The 21,416-nt window shown below is 37.4% G+C and overlaps 1 pseudogene; it reads right to left on the bottom strand.

Annotated features, from left to right (window-relative positions):
• Window positions 1–743: 743 nt before the first annotated feature.
• LOC124887200 lies at window positions 744–15,807 on the bottom strand (annotated as a pseudogene).
• Window positions 15,808–21,416: the final 5,609 nt, after the last annotated feature.

Here is a 21,416-nt window from a genome sequence, read left to right as displayed (position 1 = left end):
ATATGTGTTCTTTAAAAATAGTTAATTTTTATATGGGGTATATGCACAACACGTTTCATAGACTCTATAAAACCGAAGAACGTAATACATTTACATTTATGAAAAACATTGTGTGATGAACTAACATCAACAGTCTATAACTCATCAGTTCTGCAGCATCAGCATCTGAATCTTCATTATCATCATGTTCTGCAGCATTAGCATCTGATATTTATTCTTCTTCATCATCATCATCATTGTCGTCATCATCTTCATCATCAGTAACTGAATAAAGTCACGGAGGCAAATTATCTAAGGATCTCGTAACAACTGTATGACATGACGTGGAAATGAGAAACAGAGTGTAACCTTGATAAATACTATATACTTACATGGATCGGAGATACAAACATCCACAGGGTTGTTTCCGAGGTCTTCTGGTTCTTTCTGAATTCGTGCAGCAGATTTTCCAAGTTCGGGAAGACACCATTTTAACTGAATCAGTTGTAGCATGTTAATATCTGCAAACTCAATCGGTATCTCTTTCAAATGATGGCAACTTCTAATCATGAGGCGCTCAAGGACAGGAAAATTGTCATTTGTGGCTTTCCAGTACATGAGATCATTAAATTCAATTAGCGAAAGTTTCAATTTATTAAATCCCCTAACACTTGGATACCATTCTGGATCAACACAAGCATTACACATCAGTTTCAGCCCCTCAAGGTTAGGCAACTCGGCTATGATGTCCATGTACGACCAGCTTAGAAAAGTTCTTTCCAACTTAAACTTCTTGAGCGTTGTTTCCGATGGGAGATACGAACATCCACAGGGTTGTTTCCGAGGTCTTCTTGTTCTTTTTGAATTCGTGCAGAAGATTCCTCAAGTTCGGGAAGACAGTCTCTTAACTCAATCAGTTGTAGTGTATTAATATCTGCAAACTCAATGGGTATCTCTTTCAAATAATAGCAACTTCTAATCCTGAGGCGCTCAAGGATAGGAAAGTTGTCATCTGTGGCTTTCCAGTTCTTGAGACGATTATCTTCAATTAACAAAAGCTTCAATCGAGTAAATCCCTTAACATTTGGATGCCATTCTTTGCCAAGACAAGCATCATCGATCAGCTTCAGCAACTCAAGGTTAGGCAATTCACCTATGATGTCCAAATACGACCAACTTAGATAAGTACTGTTTAACTTCAGCTTCTTGATCGTTGCTGGAAAAGCTTTTGCACTTGATGGCAAAAGGTTACAACAAATTATAACACTCAATGTTTCAAGTTGCTGCAGATGGACAAGATTGGTGAGAAGCCCATTAAAGTCAGTCACATTTCCATATCTACAGATTCCTAATTCTTTGACACTCTGAATCCCCACAATAACCTCCGTCGTGAAACAACGTGGAGACAAGTAAGAAATAGTTTGAAACTTTGAAAAATCCAAGTGCCTTCCTTTGTCAAAAGATCCACTTGGGCAATCTGGCAAATAAAATGTGGGCTGTGTGAGATACCTTAATTGCATTAGTCCCCAAATTTGCATTGGACAAGTTACAAATGATCGATTAGGCCCTTTAACATTGAATGTCTGCAGATTCCATAACTTGGAAATTTCTGGAGGTATGTCAAACATTTCCCCGCGGAAGAGCAATGCTAGGTACCTCAACCAGATGAGGCTTAGTATCTGTACAGGAAAATTATCAATCTCTATGTGTCTTAGCTCCAAGACTTAGAGTAATTTGAAATAAATAAGCTCTGAGTTGAGAATAAAAGATGAAAAATAACCACCGAAAGAGAAAATAGAACGGGTTCGTTTCAAAAGATTGCTGTTGTCATGATATCTCAACTGGCGATGTACAGGGGTAAGAAGAGCCCTATAAAGACCACAGGGTGAAGAATCAATTTCATCACCAGTCACGCGCTTAAAGGGCTGCATTTGCATGAGAGATTGGCATTCTGAAGGAACATGATTTGCATCTGAGTTACCAAACACAATGTCGTTCATGATAAAAATGTTCTCCCTTTGAATTTCTCTCATGCACAGGTCATATATTAGATCATGAACCTTACATGATCTAATTTTTGTTCCATCTAGACTTTTCTTGCAGATGAGGACTAAACATCTATCGACAAGCTCTTGCAAACACTTCTCAGCCTCTCCTTCCAAATCATTTTCCAACTTCAGGAACCCCTCAGCCATCCATGATCTCATCAATTTCTTCACTGCTATACCACTGTCTTCTGGAAAATTCCGAAATGCAGTAGACAAGTTTTTAGATTGCTAGTCAAGTGATTGTAACTCAACCCAAGCACACGTGAACATCATTCATCAGGATCATTTGTGACAAGTGACTTGACATCTTCGCAACATTTCTCCAATCTTCTATTGACCTTTTATATTTGAGAAGTCCAGCAACCACGACAATAGTTAGTGGTAACCCGTGACATTCATCTGCAATTTGCTTCCCAACAGTCTCAAACTCATATGGTAATGCTTCACTTGAGAATGCAGCACTTTTAAAAAGGTTCCAACTCTCATCTTGATCCATTAAGTCCATCTGCATAGAAAGATTCTCTGTACCAGCGTAACAGGGTACTTCGTTGTTACGGGTAGTCAACAGTATTCGACTCCCTGCATTGTTTTCAGTTGGAAAGCATCGTCTCACGCCATGTCACGACCCGAACCGGGCCCCTAGCCGTGACAAGCATTCCAAAGCATGAAGGCCCGAAACACCCCTATCTATCTGGTAATCATGCACATAATTCATATGATAATAAGATATGCGGAAGATACACAATATTACGGAAAACATGGTCATAAATCAAACGAAATCAGCATAGGGGAAATTATGTCCCCCAACATCTATCGACATCTAACAACCGTCTGTGAAATCTCTAATACATGACTGATACAAATTACTGTCTGAAAACTGGGATAAGGCCCCCAGTAGACCCAAAACTACTAAATGATAAATGAACTGACAGATATCAGGCCTTCCGAAATATAGAAGGCTCACCACTTGATTCTGTAAATCTGTCGGAAGATATCTACTGGTTATTTGGACACCTAAACTGTGCCTCTAAACTTGGGAGGGAAGGGGGTCAATACAAAAGTACTGGTACACAGAGAAATCAAACACAAAATATAATATATTTTCCAAATATAGGTGAGAGCCATTATAAAGCAGTTTCATATCAAATCATTTGAAAACACATGGGCATAATGTAATAGTTTTCAACAACAATGTAACGCAGTTGAGCTAGATGGAATACCCTATATATAACATTTACACCAACTGTCAAATCTCGGTTGCCGCCGAGATTAGAGTATAAGTGAGGGGAAGACACACAAGATCACACAGCAGGGTGTCTCGACCCAATAAAGTATAGTAGTGCCCAAGATCACTTAGCCTGGGCTCTTAACCATAGTCCAAATTTGGGAATGACATAAAGTCAAGTACACAAGATCACTTAGCCTGGTACCAAATCCCCATGTTGGCAAACACGATTTCCAGCGATGAGCCCTTACACTCAAATGCCTTCTTCGGGAATCCACCTATCTCATGTAAAATCAATGCATCAAACTCCATTTAATTCAATCACATATCTTATTCTGTAGGTTATCATCATACCCGACTTGCAATCCATCAATATCACATCATTCTTTCAGGAAACCATTATATTCATCATATTTCAACATAACAACCCTCTCATTGCAAGTCAAAACCATGACCATTTTCAAAATATTTCATGTCACGCTTGTCAAGATGATTTCAAACATTTCACATCATATGAGAATTTAAAACGAGAACATATAAAGAGAGGGATTTCATATAATTCATGCTCTCAAGTTAACATCTTTTTTGAATACATGCATAGACATACATACTATATCAAACCACTCCGGGAATAGGCCTAAAAGCCAAATCTATATCATAAAATGTTTAAAACGGGATTATATTCATAATTTCAAAACCTCCATTTTTAAAACATGAATTTTTAAGCCCATGAGATTTTTGAGATAACCCCACGTACCTCTATATGCGAAGATGATAGGTGCTTTTTGAAGCCTACGTTCTGGGGATTTCAAATATTCAATTAGTTTCAAAAACCCACGGTTGAATCTTGAGTTGCTTAGTTTTTTATTTTGAAACCCTAAGGAGAGTTCTTGAGCAATTTTGATGAATGAAGGTGTATTTTGGGGTATTTGGGAACTGAATTTCGTGTATATGGCTAAATAAGGGTGGGAAAAGGACCATTTTGCCCAAAAACAGAGTGTTTAAGTCACTCTTTATTTCACACATTAGGTTGTGCGTCGCACACCTTATGGCATAAGTTAGGGTGTGCGTCGTACACCTTATGTGACACACTCCACCTTGTGAAGCCATAACTTCTTCCTCAGGTGTTGGATTTTTACAAAATTGGTATCGTTCGAAAGATAAATCGAATACCTTTCATTTAATATATAGTAGGCACTCTAATTCAATATATACAAAGAGTAATGGTCGATTGAAGTTGAGCTAAGTTTCAACGCTCACTAAAATTCGAACCATAGGAGAACTTTCAACTTGAGCTTGGGGACCTCTATGATTTTAATTCATTCTCAAATAGGTTTCCACGCTACATAATTTATTAACACACTAAACATAGATTGGATTTCTGGCTTTTGGAACCTTTTCGTGAAGGAAATGACGATTTTCATTCTCGTCCGAAATGTGGGGTGTTACATTATCTCCCCCTTGGGATCATTCGTCCCCGAATGATTGGTAGGAATTTGTTCAAGCTTAAAGGTATGGAATAACGCGGACATGATGTGTCTTCTAAGAAAGGACATAACGGATCTGAAATATTTAAACTTCTATTATGAAACTGAATTCTGAGCTGACTTGACTTTTCTTGATTCAAGAAGCTGATTCGTGCTGAAAATTTAGGATTCCCTTGAAATATTCATGACTCTTATGCACCGAGTCATGAATAGATAGCTGAATCAGAAACATGATCCTTGGAATGAACTGAACTCACAATTTATATGGATGGAATAGATTATCTCTTGGGAATGGCCATACGCATGAGACTTCGGATAGTAGGACTGGATGAAAAGGTGGAAAAACCATAGTAACTTGTCTGCCCAACTGTTAAATTGAATTACAGAATTATACTAGCCACTTAACTGGAGTATCTCTTCAACACTCTCTCTAAAGAAGTTCTAGCAGTAATAGGAAGCCACGAATCATGGGTATGGATTACATAAGACATCCAACTGAAGGAAATCACGACATTTACACTACTCTGTGGTCTGGAATATAGACATATAACTCATAAATTAGGATAGAATTTCCAGGCCTTCGTCAATGCGACTTCTTACTTTAAAGATTAGCACACTCCTCGAATACTCCTTTAACTGTACTATTACCCGTAGATACCACATTCATGCGATCCAACTTATTTGTTCTCATATTTACATTTATAAATCTTTTTACTAATGTCTATAGTAACTTAAATCCTCTTTACCATGATTAGGCCTAAATCCAACTCGCAAAATACTACATGCCCCTCCACAATACAAGTCTCAACCATAAGATTCCACCTTCTATATCTCTTAAAAGATCACACCCTAAGCCTATCATGTCTTACCACTTCAATGGCTAACTCTGAACTATTACTACGACGTCGCTAGCGCATATAGCGTTCCTTAACAAAAATTCCAACATGTCATTCAAGCCTATCTTTATTACCAAATATGAACTTCAAAGTAAACACTCATAAAGACACACTTCACATATTCTACTAACCATCTATTGATATAGCTCCCACACTCTACCCCAAGAACATACACCCCCCCCCTTTCAGATAACCATCACATGCATCAAAAACTTGGCCCCAACCTTACTTCACACTTATGGTCTTATCTAAAATAAGCATACTATGATCTTCCACCAACTAGAAACATTTACTCATCACCACTACCATCAGATAAAGAGGAGTCACTAAAGATTAGAACATAAGATCTTGAAGCATGGAAGGATGTTATATGAAACTTAACACTTAACTGAGGCCTGGAGAATAGCAAATCAACATCCGGGATTTATCAAAGAAAAAAAAATCTGAATTGGGGCATACATGGCTATGAACTATATTCCACCTCTCGTAACGAGTATACCATGAATTATGGGAACTGAGCACACTATAAAGCATGAATACATGAGTCATGAGCTGTATGACCTCAATTTAGAGTTCATAACATATGGAATGTGATTCCGATGGCTGAATGAACTGAAGTTCCACATTTAGGAATCTGGAAGAGCACGTTATTTTCTATCATATACATGAACATGAACTATGATCATGGAATTGCAATGTGAGGTATGAGTAGGTATTAGGATAACTGAAAAATACTGAGACCAGAATGGGTTGAGCCTCACTCTTCCCTTCTGATGTTCTATGTCATACTGACATCACTAGTAGAATCTGAAAGCCTGACTTGGTTATTCGCTCTATCATCTCCCCCTTAGCTTCAAGCCATCATATTAAGTTTGGGAGATCCCTTACTAGACTCTAAACTGAAGTACACTCACTGTACTCTGGGGTCTGGAAAACTACTATACTCGCATATCATGGCACTTAACCCGAATGACTAAACCTGAAAGTGGAAAACCAACTGTTAATACTACCTTCTGAGATACACTTTATCATTCTATAGACCCAGTAGTAATACTTGCACACTTACTAACTTCGAGTCTTCATGGATATCCCCATAGTCGGAGTGCACACCCTCTAGTGCTTTAACTCTTATTTCTATTAGTTCAACCTTTAAAACTCAAACTTAGAATCGAGCACTCAACATGGATATCACCAAGCCTTCAATGAATCATACTACTTCCGACATAGCCTACTAATATCGCGACTCCAAACTTACATTTCTCTACTATGAGAATCAAGATCATATAAAAAGGCTCAACACTATCAATCAAAAGTCCTTAACTTGGCTATTTAGAACACCATATACCATCTAACTAGTCTTTCTACACCTAGCAACTCAATGGTACCATTCGTCACACAAAATGTGTAATAGTCTTAGAAAATACCGTAACCTCAGATCACCTTGGGCATACTTCTAAATTATATATTCAACATCATACTTCACTAAGAATCAAATAAACTTAAGCTCTTGCATATACCGTTCAAGCCTATTAGATTACTTCCATAAAACTAGTATCATTAACCAAGAAATCATCACATCCACCTTCATGGACATCAATTGTTCAAAACTTAATGTCTAGTGCTAAACATGAATTTACAACCCAACCTTGCGCATGATTCTCACTTGGATACCATGAAATAAACATCAAGAAACACTAGTACACTAGAACTTCCAAACAACAAATAATTGATCTTGACCTTACGGTCTTCCTTATCATAACTCATTAGCACGTACTATTTTAACACATCAAGCCTACTAATTTTTTCCCACAAAACATACATCATTAATCTTATGCCACTATTTTTATCACCACATTCTACATTAAATTCAAGCATATAGTCCTGTACCAATCATCTATCACTACTGAAAAATGCAACATAATATGCTAGTCCATAAAATTTGGGACATACTATACAAACACCTCAAAAATCACTACATACCTTCTCACAAGTAGTACTACTTTACAATTACCCAACGAAAAGAAGGTCAAGGGGTAAAGTTACATAATAGACATAATCAACCTTAATCTTATATTATAACCCCATACAATCTTTTCTACTTATACGGATTTCTCATCTCTTACTTACTTACCCAAACATACATTTAGACTACCTTCAAATTCCACAAACAACCATGAGTCTATACTTACAACTTACTGGCTAATATAGTCATTTTCACACTTCAAGCAACCGACAAATCACCCTAACTAACAACTCCTTCTCTACCTTCTACTAAACTACCACACAAGGACGAATCACCTCTTTACCAACTCAATCTCATGCAAACAAATTCAGCTATATAGATATATTAAACCAACACAAGAACAACAAGTTGCTAGTGAATCGAAATAGGCCTCACACGGCTTCACTAGACTTTGATTTTGTATTTTGAACAAGAAAATGAGATGAATTACAAGTCAACTATGCTAGTGAATCGAAAGAGCCCCACACGGCTTCACTAGACTTTTTTTTATTTCAACAACACCTTGATGACAAGATTACATGAGATACAAATTTAATATGCAATATCCAATGAACTAAGAATACACATCTTACTCTGTATAAATAAAATCGGAGTCAAACACTTCCTCCACAGACTACCATACCATCCACACATGCTACAAGTTACCACATTAGTCTATCACCATAAGGGGGTAAATCATTCTCGAACATCGATTATTCAACTAAAATATTCATTTACATACAAGTCACCTTCGCTCTGACTTCTAACTTTGTGACTTCACATCACCAACTTCTTGGTCTAATTTCACTACCAATAGGTCATGACAACAACACTTTAACGCATACTACTATTCGGGTGGAAATACAGTTCCAATATTCTACTACACATCATTCCCCCTTAAGAATGACATTTGTAACATAAATTTGAAGGGGACTAAATGCAATTAATACCTCAAGATGAAAAGCACAATTCCATCAGGAACAATGTTTACATCGGAATTAATACACATTGAACCACTAATAGACTCTTCTCAAGTCCTTGCACAAATTTTAACTCTTATATGGTTCAATCAGCAAGGACCATACCATTTAAATTCTAAACTTTTGCGTTTGAATCACCTCAATAATGAGACATATCTGAGGACATTTGAGTAATGAAAGAATTGGGGATGACTTTTTTTTACTTTCGTAAGGGCGACACGATAGCACGAATTAGAGTATAAAAGAGGAACATTCTGACTCTATTGCACAAACTAGAACATGAAGAAAGAGAGATATTCCTAAACGCCTAGTAGTCTCCTGCTTATAAGTGTAGCGCGCTACACACCCATAAACAAGATTCTACCCGATGCGATTTTTCAGACACCCTAGGACCATGAACCGTGCTCTGATACCAAGTTTTTCACAACCCAAACCGGGGCCCTAGCTGTGACAAGCATTCCGAACCATGAAGGCCCGAAACATCCCTATCTATCTGGTAATCATGCACATAATTCATATGGTAATAAGATATGCGAAAGATACACAATATTACGAAAAACATGGTCATAAATCAAATCAAATCAACAAAGGGGAAATAATGTCCCAAAACATCTATCAACATCTGAACAACCGTCTGCAAAATCTCTAATACATGACTGAAACAAATTACTATCTGAAAACTGGGACAAGGCCCCCAGTAGACCCAAAACTACTAAATGGTAAATGAACTGACAGACATCAGGCCTTCCAAAATATAGAAGGCTCACCACTTGATTCTGCAAATCTATCGGAAGAGATCTACTGGTTATCTGAACCCCTAAATTGTGCCTCCAAACCCGGGAGGGAAGGGGGTCAATACAAAAGTACTGGTACGCACAGAATAAAAAACAAGATATTACATTTTTTCCAAATATAGGTGAGAGCCATTATAAAGCAGTTTCATATCAAATCATTTGAAAACACATGGGCATAATGTAATAGTTTTGAACAACAATGTAATGTAGCTGAGCTAGGTGGAATACCCTACATATAACATTTACACCAACTATCAAATCTCGGTTATCGCGGAGATTAGAGTATAAGTGAGGGAAAGACACACAAGATCGCACAACACGGTGTCTCAACCCAATAAAGTATAGTAGTGCCCACGATCACTAAGCCTGGGCTCCTAACCATAGTCCCAATTTGGGAATGACATAAAGTCAAGTACACAAGATCACTTAGCCTGGTACCAAATCCCCATGTTGGCAAACATGGTTTCCAGAGATGAGCCCTTACACTCAAATGCCTTCTTCTGGCATCCACCTACCTCATGTAATATCAATGCATCAAACTCTATTTAATTCAATCACATATCTTATTCTGTAGGGTATCGTCATACCCGACTTGCAAGCTATCAATATCACATCATTCTTTCATGCAACCATTATATTCATCATATTTCAACATAACAACCCTCTCATTGCAAGTCAAAACCATGACCATTTTCAAAATATTTCATGTCACGCTTGTCAAGATGATTTCAAACATTTCACATCATATGAGAATTTAAAACGAGATCATATAAAGAGAGGGATTTCATATAATTCATGCTCTCAAGTTAACATCTTTTTGGAATACATGCATATATATATATATATATATATATATATATATCATATATCAAACCACTTCAGGAATAGGCTTAAAGACCAAATCAATATCATAAAACGTTTAAAACGGGATTATATTCTTAATTTCAAAACCCCCATTTTTAAAACATGAATTTTTAAGCCCATAAGATTTTTGAGATAATCCCACGTACCTCTATATGCGAAGATGATAGGTGCTTCTTGAAGCCTACGTTCTAGGGATTCCAAATATGCAATTAGTTTCAAAAACCCATGGTAGAATCTTGAGTTGCTTGGGTTTTTATTTTGAAACCCTAAGGAGAGTTGTTGAGCAATTTTGATGAATGAAGTTGTATTTTGGGGTATTTGGGAACTGAATTTCCTGTATATGGCTAAATAAGGGTGGGAAAAGGACCATTTTTCCCCAAAAACAGAGTGTTTATGTCACTTGGGTAATAACATATGCGGCGCACACCTTATCGCATAATATAGGTTGTGCGGCGCACTCTTTATCGCACACATTAGGTTGTGTGTTGCACACCTTATGGCATAAATAAGGGTGTGCGTCGCACACCTTATGCTGCACATCACACTCCACTTTGTAAAGCCATAACTTCTTCCTCGGATGTCGGATTTTTGCAAAATTGGTATCGTTCAAAAGATAATTCGAATACCTTTCATTTAATATATAGTAGGCACTCTAATTCAATATATACAAAGAGTAATGGTAGATTGAAGTTGACCTAAGTTTCAACGCTTACTAAATTCAAACGATAGGTAAACTTTCAACTTGTCCTTGAGCTTAGGGACCTCTAAGATCTCAATTCATGCTCAAATAGGTTTCCACACTACTTAATCTATTAACACACTGAACTTGCATTGGATTTATGGCTCTTGGACCCTTTACGTGAAGGAAATGACGATTTTCGTTCTCGTCCAAAATGCGGGGTATTACACGCCATCCCACACTTCACAACTCCAGATATCATCCAAGACAATAAAGTACCTCTTTCTCTTTAAACTTTTCTACAGCATGTACGGTAGCTCTGCTTCACCTTTCGTCTTAACCGTGTCATCCATTTTGATCGTTGATTGCAGAAGGCTCAACAAAATTTTCTTTATGTTTTGTTGTTGAGATACAGTAGCCCAGGCACGAACATAAAAATGGCGTAGAATTGATTCATTATTGTAAACTTCGTTTGCTAAGGTTGTTTTACCTATGCCTCCCATCCCGACAATCGGGATGACTTTGGGTTCACTAGAGTAGCTTCTCGTAAGATCCTCTACCAACCGTTTCCTTTGATCGTCATGTCCAACCATACTGTTCTCAACATTTGTGTATTCCTTTGATGTTTTGCTGAACCATTCAAAAATATTGAACAATTGAAAAATCATGAAGCATTGAAAAATCTTGAACCATTGAAAATTCATCCCGTTCTCTTTATCTTGAATATTTGTTGACTCTTTCCAGATACGATCTATGTCCTCTGCTACTTGTTGCAGGCTATCAGAAAGCCTCTCTTGTGCCTTTTCTCTCAGATTTTCATCATTTTCCAATATAGCTTCAGTCACTCCTAGTTGAATTGTTTGTTCAACAATATTTGCAACTTCTTTTATCTGCACTTCCAAATCTGTCAGTTCCCCAGATACATTGCTTTTCTCAAAGTTCTTGACAAATTCTTCCAACGAACTAACTTTTTCATGAAGAGTGCAAAATTTTTCTTGTGATCACAGGATAGAGATTGCATCGGCGAATTGGATGTCAAGAGCGATTCTATTGTTCTCGTAAGAGAATCCACACTTGCATGAGCCATATCTAGTGTATTCTCGCTTTTGTCCAATGTGACTATGACCTGAAAGCTGCAGGTTGCAAGATATCAATGGTATTAGAGATACCGTGATACACAGATTGGCAAAAAACGCAAGCATAAACTAAGCAAGGTCAGGCGATTTATTAGTCTGTTTCATGTTCAGGTCAGTTATGTTAGTACAGATGATTTTGCACTTTGATAGTTTAATCTATTAATCTCTAACTCTTTGAATTTGGTTAAAGACTAGGGAAATAATAAATAAAGGAAATAACATATAATTACCGGTTAATAATAGACACGCACAAAAAGTTCTGCAAAAATCTCTTAACTATTTCATCCGACACTCAGATAGGCTCAGTCAATCACAAAAGTAAAATGGTTTTCATGCACGAGGGTTTATCAAAAATAACTACTCGTGTCATTGCAAAGGTAGTGGTAAGGTTTGTGTATATCCCACCCTCCTGATACCCCACTTGTGGGATTTTCTAACTTTTCTAGAAAGTCAGATGATAAAATTAAAGGACATTTTAGTCTAAGACTACAAGAGTCAAAAACCTTCTTTACTTTCTTCAACTTCATGTCATATCAAATTCAGACAAAAAAATTCAAATGGACCTTGGTTTTCCACCGTATACATGGAGGAAACAGATATTTCCTTTGCTTAACAAAGAATGGCCGACTTTCTTTTTTACTCTATTTCAAAAATGAGTTATTAACAGTTATTAACTCAGAAAAATGAGTAATTAAGGGAAACTAACCTTTCAATGATTGTTTGGGAATACAGAAAGAAAGTTGGGAAGAATCAACTGATCACTGCAACAAAATACTATAAAGAACACAAATGTGAGTATATAAAAACAAAAAGATATAGTAGCAAGTAATCATGATTAAAATCAAGAGAAAAATGGCATACCTCTCTGAGTGTCTATCGAAGTGTTTGCTTTCTGATAAATTGGGATGAGAACAATTATTGTTGCATGTGGGGTAAGTGCTTTTATCTATTTAAATGGAACAACACATCAACTGTTTTTTTAAGATTAAAAGTTATTAAAAGATGGTTATGCAGATACATACCTTTATTACATTTTAAAAATAAAGAACTCTATTTTTGTTGTCATGTTCTTTTTCTGAATTGCATTTGAGCGAGGGTCCATCGAAAACAACCTCTCTACCTCCATGAGGCACTAGCAAAGGTCTGCATAACCCATCCCAGATGTCACTTATGCAATTATGTAAAGATATATTAAAAAAAAGACCGTGGCAAATTTTTTGTACCAATCACCAATTTTTTAATACATATTAGCTGCCTGACACTTATATTTTGTGACCTAATAAGTCAATAAAGAAATAATAAGATAAGGGTGGAGGATCAAAAAAAATGTCCAGCTCTAGGAGCACAATTGAACATGACTCAATTATCAAGACTACATTTGATTTGCAAAAAGTATTGAGTTAGCATACAGAATAAGGTTTGGTTCTATCCATAGATATTCCGTAACTAGTCCAAAATGGAAAGTTCGAACACAATTGGGATTACTATTTCATGATTTAGCATGTACATAATAGCATTGGCATAAAGCCGGTGCAGACTGAAATTGCCTAATTTCTTAGTTTTTACATAACTCTTTTTGCAACTTTGTCTATTGGAAACACTCTCTCTACACCAGACTCCACTTTGTATGACTATATTAGGTATGTTGTTGTTGTTGTTGTGTTTGTAACTATGCAAATCGTGTTATTTTAACACAATTGTCCTCCTACAACTTGCAGCTTTAAAGTCGTAGTTGCATTTGGAAGCAAGTCCCAATAGATATGGCCAGTTCTCTAGAAGCATTTCTCAAGAACTATGTGAAAGATATCAGTAACTTATGCTGTTGATGTGTTTGTCTTAGAAGCATTGCGGTCTCAACAACATACCCAGTGTAATTTCAAAAGTTGGGCTTGAGGTCTCGGCAAAAGGATTTATTACAATGTAGTGAACAGATTAAAATTTATAGATGCATGGAAGTGATTATTGCACAAAGGCTTGTATTGTAGTCATACAATTCATTAGTAATGTTAAGCAGTTTATGAAACAATAATGTTACATTACATTTATTTTCATGATTCAATGTTAGAAAACTTTTATAAGTATCGACAAGTCCCGTGCACTAAGGATTTTGAAAAAAGGTTGGATAACAAATGTCTATAGCCTTACTGATAACTTCTACACATCACTGAATTGAAAAGAAGCAGAAGCTAAAACTCTATTAAGAAACTCATGAGTTTACATGTTCCTATATTGTGTCTTCTCTCTTAACTTGAAAACTGAACTAGTGCACCTCTTATCTCTTCTATATATAGAAGTGTAGCACCGACTTAACCCGTCTCAACTGCTACACGTGATTATCACATGACCACTCTAAGAAACTCTAACAATCTGCTAGTTGCAAGCTAATTGTACAACTCAACAGTAGCAGCTCAATACACCCCATCAAACTGCAGGATGGAAGATGTCTGACACAGAAAGTTTGGTCAAAAGGAGATGATGTTATTGGGCACCAAGACCTTTAGTAAGAATGTCTGCTAGTTGCAAGGCAGTGCAAAGATATTGAGGGCTGATGGAATTGAATTTCACTTTCTCTCTGATGACGTGACAATCAATCTCAATATGCTTAGTCTGCTTATGAAATATAGGATTCTTAGCAATTTGAATGGCTAACTTTCTGTCAGTAAAGATAGGTATAGGATACATGATTGGAACATGCAGCTCCTTAAGTAACCTAGCTAGCCATACCAATTCTACAAAAAGGGCTACCAAACTGCTATATTCTGCTTCGGCAGAACTTCTACTAATGGTTTGTTGCTTTTTTATTTCCAATATATTAAGGAGTCTCCAAGTTTTACCATATAACCAGTGACCAACCTCCTTGTGTTGGTACATGACGCCCAGTCGGAATCACAATAACCTGTAATGTTGTAGGACCTATTCCTCTCTTGAGTAAGACACCAAGACCTGGTGAGTTATTGATATATCTAACTATCCTAAGTGTTGCCTCCCAGTGTAGGATGTTGCATGAATTGACTTAAAACTTATACACTGAAACATAGGTCTGGTAATGGTCAGATATAACAACTTCCCAATCAAACTCTGATAGGCAGTAATATCTTCTAGCTCAGGATCATTGGTAGTGCCAAAATGTTGATCAAACATCACACTAGTAAACTTGTGGTTGAATTCTAATGAAGTGCTTACAACTTTAGCTCCACTAAGACTAGCTTCTGAAATGAGTTGCAGGGCGTACTTCCTCTGATTTAGCAAGATTCCATCTTTGGACTTTAGAACTTCAATTCCCTAGAAATATTTTAGACATCCCAAATCTTTCATCTTGAAGTTAGCAAGTAGTGTAGTTTTAGTTTCTTGAATTAGCTGAGAAGAATTTCCAGTGATCAACAAATCATCTACATAAACTAAGAAGACTCCCAAATCAGCCCCTTCTTTCTTGATAAACAATGAGTGATCATTGGCACTTTGAGAATAACTAGCTTTTAGAAGAGCTTCAGTAAGCTTGATGTTCCATTGTCTGGATGCCTGCTTTAATCCATACAAAGACTTTCTAAGTTTGCAAACCTTAGAGTTAGATATTCCAGCTTGTTGAAAACTAAGAGGGAGATCCATGTAAATGTCTTCATGCAAATCTCCTTGCAAAAAAGCATTATTTACATCCATTTGATAAAGATCCCATCCATTAGAGGCTACTAGGTTGAGGACTATTCTGATAGTAACCATCTTTGTAACTAGGGAAAAGGTCTCATGTTAATCCAGACCTTCTCTTTAAGTGTAACATTTTGCAACCAGTCTAGCTTTATATCTATCCACCTTACTATTAGCTTTGTACTTAATTTTGTATACCCATCTTGAGCCAATTAAATTTTTTCCTGGAGGCAGATCTACTATAGTTCATGTGTTGTTGTCTTCTAAATCTTGTATCTCCTGCTACATAGCATCAATCCAAAGTTTGTCTTAAGAGGCTTCATGAAATGAGGTGGGTTCCACAGTAACTGAGAAAGCTTGCAAATAAGCTTTATAACCTATAGTAATATTATCATAATAGACATGATTAGTAATGGAATAAGGACTAGATTTTTTGGGCACAACATAATCCTTGATCCATATAGCAGGTTTGCGAGTTCTATGCGTTTTTCTAACACCCTCCAGTGGTCTATTGAATCTAAACAAGATCTGCATGTATTGGTGGCACTAAAATTGCCTTATCATATGGAAGTACTGAAGGTTCCTCACCAGATGGAACATCAGTCTCTACATGTTCCTAATGTGAATCATTCCCATGAGATTCTTTTTCAGCAAGAGAATCAGGCTCTAAGGCACCATCATGAAGTAAAGGTGCAACAACTCCTGTAGAGTGTGTCTGAGGGTTACAGCACTGGCTGTTGAATAGACAAAGCATGATCTTTCAACTGTGAAAGGTCCAAAAATGGAGCCAGTAGTGGAGAAGCATCCTCAGTTGATTGCAAAACTTTGAAGGGAAACATTTCTTCTTGAAAAGTAGAATCTCTTCTAATGAAACAACTTTTGTTGTCCAAATCATACAGTTTAGATCCTTTTTGTGTAGTAGAAAGTTCTAGTAACATAGCCTTCCTTACTCTATACTCAAATTTTCTACCTCTAGGTAATACACTAGCAAACCACAAGCAACTAAACTGTCATGACCCGAACCAGGATCTGGCCATGACGAGCATTTCGAACCATGGAGGCCCGAAACACCCCTATCTGTCTGGTAATCATGCACCTAATTCATATGATCAAAGTAATGCAGAAGAAATACAATATAACGGAAACATGGTCAAGAATCATATGAAAACAAAAATGGGGAATAGTGTCCCACAATCTAAATTAACATCTCTAAAACTATCTGCAAAATCTGTACTACTTGGTTGAAACAATGTCTATCTGAAAACTGGGACAAGGCCCCCAGCAGACCATAAAACTGAATATAAGATAAAAGGACTGCAGGACATAAGACCTTCCGAAACATAGTAGGCTCACCACTTGTCTCTGGAACTCTGTCTGAATGATCTACTGATTCTCTTGACCCCGAGACTGGGCCTCTGAACCTGAGAGGTTGGAGAGGGGAGGGGGTCAGCACAAAAGTACTGGCACGCAAAGATATCAAAGAAAAACATAATATTTTTACAAAAAAAAGTTGAGAGCCATTATAAAGCAATTTCGTATCAAATCATTTGAAAGAACATGGGTGTAATGTAATAGTTTTTCTCTACAATAATGAATGCAACTGAGCTAGGTGGAATACCCTACATAATTTACACCAATTGTAAAACCTCGTTTGCCACCGAGATTAGAGTATAAGTGAGGGAGAGACACACAAGATCACACAGCATGGAGTCTCGACCCAATGGTAGTGCCCAAGATCACTTGGCTCGGGCTCCTACCTATAGTCCTAATTTGGGAATGACATGAAGTCAAGTACACAAGATCACTTAGCCTGGTTCTAATATTCCGTGTCGGCAAACACGTTTTTCCAGCGATGAGCCCTTGTGTCGCAAATGCCTTCTTCGGGCATCCACCTTTCTCATGTAAAATCAATGCATTCAAATTTCATCTTATCCAATCACATTTAGTATTCTGTAAGGTATCGTCATACCCGACTTGTAAGTCATCAATATCATATCCACATATGCATAATCATGTAAAAACCAAGGTGCTTCATCGTTCACAAGTGGTGAACAATATTTATTTCAAATTCATACTCTCTTTTGTTGATCACAATATAATATGGAGTATCGAAACATTATCATGGGAATTGGAAAACAATTTATCATTCATATTTATCAAACTTCCATGGAAAATCTCAAATCACATATGCATGGTTTCAACCATTGAAGTGAATAGGCAAACAATTCCCATGACATAAAGAAAATGACTTACAAATCAGGTTGAAAGCAAGATATTAGCATTTGATTGAAAACCCCCATTTAAAAGCATGCATGTTCTCAAAAACTACACCCATGAGATTTTTGGATAACCCCACGTACCTCTATTTCCAAGGATAATAGATATGTCTTGAAGCTTGCGGATTGTTGATTCCAAATATGTAATTATCTTTGAAAACCTATGGTCAAATCTTGAACTATTTGGGTTTTTATTTTGAAACCCTAAGGAGAATCTTGAGCACTTTTGATGAAAGAATATGTATTTTGGGGTCCTTAGAACAAAATCTCATGTTTTAGGGCTAAGTAATGGTGGAAAAGTACCACTTTGTCCTCAACACGGAGTGTTTAAATCACCAGAATTCCTTACATAGGCGCCGCCCATCCTGTGGCCTATGTTCACATAGGTGCCACCTAGGCCATCACCAATGTTTACATAGGCACCGCCTAGGCTATCGTCTATGTTTACATAGGCGCCGCCTAGGCTATTGCCTATGCTTTCCAGTGGCCATTGCGCGATTGGTTAGGCGACGCTTATAACTTTGAAGGACCATAACTTCTTGCTCGGTGTCAGATTTTAACCTAATTGGTATCGTTGGAAATCTAACTTGAATACCTATCATTTGACACTTAGTAGTCTTCCTAATTTGACATATATGGAGAGTTATTGTCAATGGAAGCTGACACACTTTACAACGTCCAGTAAAACTTAGTCGATCGAAATAGTTTCAACTCATCCTTGAGTTGAAGGACCTCTATGGTCTAAATTCAAGCTTGAGTGGATTCACATGCTACGCAATAATTAACATGCCATATTGGCATGGGATTTTATGTCTTCGGGATTAGCAACACATCAAAATCATAGTCTATATTGTAGCCCAAATTGCGAGGAATTACATTATCCTCCCCTTAGGATCATTCATCGCCAAATGATGGTGCATGAAACAGACAGGCACGATTTCAAGCATAATAAAGGACTAGGAAAGATAAGATAGGAATAGTAACTTTTGTCTCCCCCTTCGTCGAAGCAAACAAATTGGGATATCTAATTCTTATGTCATCTTGTAACTCCCAAGTTGCTTCTTTGACTTTCTGATTCCTCCATAGTACCTTTACTGACGCTATCTCTTTGCTTCTCAGCTTTTGAACTTGGCGATATAAAATTTCAACGGGCTCTTCTTCTTAAGATAAAGAGTCTGTCACTTTGATACCATCTACTGGAAATACCGTAGAATGATCTCCACTGCATTTCTTCAACATGGATACATGGAATACCGAATGAATGGAACCCAAAATTGCAGGCAATCCTAACTCATATGCAATTGGACCAATCTTCTTCAAAATCTTATATGGACCTACATAACGAGGGCTCAATTTACCCCTTTTTCCAAACCACATAACTCCAATCATAGGAGAAACCTTGAGAAACACCCAATCACTAATTTCAAACTCTAGTTCTCTTCTTCGAACATCCGCATAGGACTTCTGACGACTCTGAGCAGTCTTGAGTCATTCTCTAATGATTTTCACTTGCTCCATTGCTTGATGAACAAGATCAGGCCTATACAACTGAGTCTCACCCACTTCATATCCTCCGATCGGAGACCTACATCTCCTCCCATAGAAAACCTCAAAAGGAGCCATCCTGATGCTGGCATGGTAGCTATTATTGTAAGAGAATTCAATTAGTTGCAGGTGATCTACCCAACTACCTTTGAAATCAATGACACATGCCCTCAACATATCTTCGAGGGTATGAATGGTACGCTCAGCTTGCCCAGCCGTCTTAGGGTGGAAAGTTATGCTCAAATTCACTTGTGTACCTAAACCCTTTTGAAAGGATCTCCGAAACTGAGATGAAAACTGCATACCTCTATCGGATATAATAGACACGGGTGCCCCATGCAATCGACCTATGTCCTCAATGTAAATATTAGCATAAACCTCTCCTGAATAATTAGTCCTCACAGGCAAAAAGTAGGCTGACTTGGTCAACCGATCTACAATCACCCATATAGAATCATACAGGTTTCGAAATCTCTAAAGTCCTGTAATGAAGTCAATGTTTATCATCTCACACTTCCATAAAGGTAGGGCTATCTCTTGGAAAGTACCACCTGGCCTCATGTGTTCTACCTTAACTTATTGACAGTTCAAACACTTGGACACAAAATCAGCTACATCACATCTTATGTTATTCCACCAATACAAGGTTTTCAGATCATGGTACATCTTAGTATAGCCTAGGTGAATAACATACCTCAAAATGTGTGCCTCATTAAGGATTCCTTCCCGTAGCCCATCGACATTCGGAATGCATAACGAACCCTGAAATCTCAGAATACCACGCCACCAATTTTAAATGACATAACCTTTTGTTGACCCACATCTTTCTTGATTTGCATCAAGATGGGATCTTCAACCTGCTTCTCCTTAACTTCAGCACAAAGAGATAACTTAGATAACTCATGAACAATCACCCCTCCATCTTTGAAATCTAAGAGTCGCACTCCCAGATTTGCAAGGCGGTGAATATCCTTCACCATCTCTTTCTTTCCTTTTTCTACATGATAAAGGCTGCCCATAGACAACCTGCTGAGGGCATCGTCTACAACATTTACCTTGCCCGGATGGTAATGCAGACTCATATGATAGTCTTTCAAAAACTCCATCCAACGCCTCTGCCTGAGGTTCTATTCTTTCTGTGATAAAACATACTGTAAACTCTTATGGTCAGTATAAATATCAACATGCACTCCATAGAGATAGTGCCTCTAGATTCTTAGTGCAAACACCACGGCTGCTAACTCCAAGTCATGAGTGGGGTAATTGCGCTCATGCACCTTTAACTACCTAGATGCATAAGCTATCACCTTACCACGCTGCATGAATACACAACCAAATCCCACACGGGACGCATCACAATAAACCACAAAATCATCTACACCCTCGGGAAGGGTCAAAACAAGAGAAGTAGTCATCTTGTCCTTCAATTTCTCAAAACTATTTTCACACAAGTCAGAAGACACAAACTTCATCTTTTTCTGAGTCAATTTAGTAAGTGGAGCAGCTATGGAAGAAAAACTCTCTACGAACCTTCTGGAATACCCCGCCAAACCCAAGAAGCTTCAAATATCAGTTGGAGTCGTGGGTCTTGGCCATTTTCTCACTACTTCAACTTTATGGGGATCCACTCTTATCCCGTCACTGGACACAATATGCCACAGGAAGGCAATAGCTTCTAACTAGAATTCACACTTAGAAAATTTGGCATACAGCTGATGATCCTTAAGGGTCTGAAGGATAATTTGGAGGTGATTGGCGTGATCCTCTTTACTCTTAGAATAGATTAGAATATCATCAATAAATACAATGACGAACAAGTCAAGAAACTAACAGAACACTCTATTCATAAGATCCATGAAGGTT

Source organism: Capsicum annuum, chromosome 9, assembly GCF_002878395.1.
Source record: "Capsicum annuum cultivar UCD-10X-F1 chromosome 9, UCD10Xv1.1, whole genome shotgun sequence".
In the NCBI taxonomy this organism is placed as follows: domain Eukaryota; kingdom Viridiplantae; phylum Streptophyta; class Magnoliopsida; order Solanales; family Solanaceae; genus Capsicum; species Capsicum annuum.
Note: the sequence above shows the minus strand (reverse complement) of the source record. Positions and strands in the feature narration are given on the sequence as shown.